Here is a 4405-nt window from a genome sequence, read left to right as displayed (position 1 = left end):
ATATTATATATGATATTGCATTATGACAGGGGCTCGCCTGATTAGGCAATGCAAATACGAGAGCATATCTATTTATATTCATATGACTGGTTATTTACCTACTATTTAATGTTATATTTTAATCATTATGTGGTAATGAAATATATAATTAGCTATTTAATGTATCCTTCTTTATTACTTTTCTTGCTGTGTGTATGTGACTCACGGGTGCTCTGTGGTGTAGGTAAGAGAAAAAAAGTTAGAACAACCATGAGATGGAGGTCTTCTCCAGCAATGTACATATTGACCCCACCGGCCTGCGTGTCGAGTTGCCAGAAGTTGTTTTAGACTGGCTATATCTGTTGTATTTTGAATTGTTATTTTATATAGTCTTTTGGGTAAATCTTTTATAACAGGGATCCTCGAAATACTTTTTACTACCGCTATAATGTATGTTTTTAGTGTTTTATTTTACTCAAATTTTTATTATCCTCACAGTTTGTAATAATTAATTAATATATTAGTATTAAACTAGTTTTATAAAATCACACACGTGGCGATCTTATAGATTAGGACATTACAGTACTAGTGTTGGTTACACTAGATCGTATCCTTTGAACATCATATACTGTACCAATTCACTCAGTATCGGTACCGTACTAGCGTTGGTAGCATATAAATTACATAATCAACATGCATATAATACACATACACATATACATACATATATTCTATGCTAGTCTTGCCTTCTTTCTGAATTCAAGTGTGTTGGTCGACTTGAATGGAAAATTACACGCTGAACAGAGGCCCTATGACACAATTGTGTAAAATAGGTAAACAACTTTCTAAGATCTTTCTGGGGACCTAAAATCAAACTATGAGTTTTCATATTGATAAATAGCACTACAATACCCTAAATATCGAGAAAACATAAAAAAAAAACGATATTACGAAAAACTTCCTAAAAATGGCAGGCCGTTTCTGTAAAAATGGCAAGTCATTTTTCTGGTTCTGTATTAGTAAAAACGGTAGACCGTTTTTGCAAAAAAGTTTTGCCGTTTTTCACTGCAGAAAAACAAAGTCTCCAAATCGACTCAAAATAATCCCAAACTCCATACTAGGCTCCAAATCACCTAACAACATCATAATAGACCATTTTCAAGCAATAGAATCTCAAAACATACAAAAATTTTAAAATACCATTGTTGAGCCAAGTTTGAGCTCTTGAACTCAAACTTGCTCCACTTTAGAATCAATCAACAAAACCAACTAAAACAAGCATAAAATATCACTACTAAGCTGTAGAAAACATCCCCAAACAAAACCATAACCAACAGAACCTAATTTCTAACTTACATGGTTAAAACTTTCAAAACTTCACAAAAGAACACTAGGGTTATTACCTTTAGTTCTAGCTCCCAAACCTTCCAAACTTCTACTAAATTCTCTAAAAATGGTGCTAAAATGACTGGGTTTCTTCTTCTTGTTCTAGAGGCTGGGTTTTACTTGGCTTTTGTGATCAATGAAAAGATAAAGATAAAATAATCTTATCTTACTAATTAATGAACAAAGACCAGCTGTAGGTTAGTGGAATAATCCACTTAACACTAAATAAAATGCCAAAACTACTATTTCTTTAAAGCTTAACTAATAAAATAGCTTAGGGGTAAATTGGTCATACACCACCACCCCCTAATCCTGACAATCCACAATCAAGCATACAATTATTTCCCTAGGTAAATGTTCTAAGTTTACCCATGTGACTCTAGTGGTCATCCGTCGTATTTTCTATCGTCATCGAGCTACAATTATAAAAAATGTATGTTTCACATTTAGCATAAATAATACACATGGAGTTTAATAAAATCTTCAGAATTGAGAAATTATAACTATAATATCCATTTTCTTAAAAAAAGGATCCACCATAAATATAATCATAAAATATTAATAATAAATGTTAATTGTCCTACTAATTCATAATCTAATCATGCGAACATTATATTGTTTGTATGATTCTTCACTTTCCCTACGACCTCTCTTAGCCTAGCTAGCTCAGAATCATCCCCAAGTCAGTATGAGGCTTGTTGACACTACGTTGGCTAACTTCAGGCTCGATTTCTCTAGCGTATTATCTAGGGGTAGCTCTCGTTAAAGGAACCCTTGTGGTACTTTTGGCAAGTTGTCCAACATTGACCAGAATTTGTCTGGTATTTTCCAAATCTTTCCCAGTATTAACTGGGCCTTCAAGTCGGAACCCTACAGATGGATTGGCCCAAGGAGCCCGGGCAGGGTTGGTCGAATTATCACCAGTGGGTGGAACACGGACATTAAGATCCACAGCCATCGGATCCTGGGGTTCAATGGACACGCTTCTTCTTGTCAGGACCATGGTGATTATCAGGTGAAAAGAGATGAGATCTTTGTAAGAATGTTGAAGCTCTCAACGAAAGCACCAGAATATTAACTGAGAAAATTGCCAACTAACTTTGAGTCTAATAAACGTTGATTAATCACCAGTAAAGAGTTAAGAATAATAAATAAATAGAAAAAATACCAGAATTTATAGAGGTTCGACCCCTTTATATATGGGTAATGACCTAATTCCCTTTTAATTGTATTGATTGTGAGATAATATCGTGCAGATCACTAAGGAAGACAAAGTGAATTCTAGATACAACTCTCAAGATGTTTACAGAGAATTTAGCAAAGTGCTCTTAAGTGCGAGATTATGATTTTAGGTCCCTTTCCCTATGAATTCATTCACTATTTATAGGAGGAAGGTTGTTACAATTAGCTCCATAAAAGGAGTAACCATAAAGTAAAATCCCTATATTCTAGGGTGCAGTTACGATCTGTTAAAGCTCCTACAATCTCAGGTAGAACAGTTGAATCAACATCTATAAGATACAGTTAAAGAGATTTGTGAAAGTTTATTTTTGAGGAAGAAATCAAGGCTTGTGTAGCCTTGCCCGACATTTCTGTCGTCATTTATCCTAGCCGACGTGTTGACAACCCGGCCAGGCCCTCTTCGAGACTTGTCTTTTTCGATGAAGTTACTCACAAAGCATTCCTAGAAGGTACCCTTCTCTGGCCTGCATGTTAAAGCCCGACTAGATACTGCTTGGAAATCCATCTACAATTCATGGATATTAGCCCCATATGGAACCTGCCAGGTACATTTTTATCTGTAAGTTCCTTGTCATGTTTAAGGGTCGGCTGGATTATACCACAGGTGGTGCCACATCAGAAGTGCAAACTTTGGGATAGCAAAATCATTCTACCTCGCGATCAGTTTGGTTTTCCTTTTGTCATTGATGAGTCATATCTCACGTTCAGTATTTCTCGAGCAAGTTATTGTGCATGTTTTAGGTCTCGCTTCACCTACCATTCTTATGATCAGTATTTCTGACTCATCCTTACGGCCTAAGGTAAGACTTAAATTCTGAATCATATGAGTATCTTTCAAGACACATTAAATAACACATTAATTTTTTTAACATGCGAGCCTACTTATTTTCAAGTTCATGCATACATGCGATGGCCATATTTACTGCTGAAAATATAAAAACAACAACAACCATAATAATATAAAAATATTATCACCTACTTTTTATCAATTGCAATAAAATGAAACAACAATGAGATAATTCCCAAAATTCCAATAGTTTTTTTTTAATAAATAGATGATAACTTATTTCAATAACTCAATAAATAGTAACTTAATCCTCAAAATAATTTAAGAAATTGAAATAAAAAAGAATTAAAATAAAAAATTTAGATGTCGTTTGATAACACTTTTGTTGTCAAATTTTTTAATCACAAAATGAAAGTAAAACTTTTGTTTTTAAAAATTTTATTTTTGAAAAACAAAAAAGCATTCTGTAACCACTTTTGTTTTTCAATTTCAAAAACAGAAAATAAAAGTATGTTCTGTAAAGTTTATTTTCATTTTCATTTTTTGATTTTATTTAAGTCGGGTCTAGATTTGGGATCAGATTCGGGTTCGAGTTAGAAGTCGGGTTCAGCGCCAAGGCCTTGGGAGGGATTTAGGTCCGGATCTAGGCGGAATTCAAAATACTGATTAAGAAAAAAATTGTTTAAAAAAATATTAAACCTGATTTTTTTTTAATTTTGATTTTCAATTAAAAAATTGAAAAGTAAAAACAGTTTTATAGAAAATGTTTATGAAAAATATTTTCAGTTTTTTAATTTTAAAAACAGAAAACTAATTAAAAAAGTGTTATCAAACGCTACCTTAATAACTAAAAATTAAAATTTGTAGCCAACAAATCCCTTAAAAGAAAAAAAAAAATAGTCTAAAAAAACAGGACCAAGCCTTCGTCTTCTCCGTCTCTCAACAAGCATGTTGGCTGTCCAGATCTCGTCTTCTTCCTCTTCAAACTTTCAGAGTAGCGATGAGTCTCAA

The 4405-nt window shown here is 33.3% G+C and overlaps 1 long non-coding RNA gene across 1 annotated transcript; it reads right to left on the bottom strand.

The window, feature by feature from the left end:
- Window positions 1-477: 477 nt before the first annotated feature.
- On the bottom strand, window positions 478-1500 carry LOC133035013 (uncharacterized). Its single transcript, XR_009686301.1, has 2 exons — window positions 1383-1500; window positions 478-788 (listed from the first exon to the last, which is right to left on the bottom strand). It is a non-coding gene; the product is annotated as an uncharacterized LOC133035013 (long non-coding RNA).
- Window positions 1501-4405: the final 2905 nt, after the last annotated feature.

This window comes from Cannabis sativa, chromosome 2 (assembly GCF_029168945.1).
Source record: "Cannabis sativa cultivar Pink pepper isolate KNU-18-1 chromosome 2, ASM2916894v1, whole genome shotgun sequence".
Classification (NCBI taxonomy): domain Eukaryota; kingdom Viridiplantae; phylum Streptophyta; class Magnoliopsida; order Rosales; family Cannabaceae; genus Cannabis; species Cannabis sativa.
This window is presented reverse-complemented; position numbering and strand designations above follow the sequence as displayed.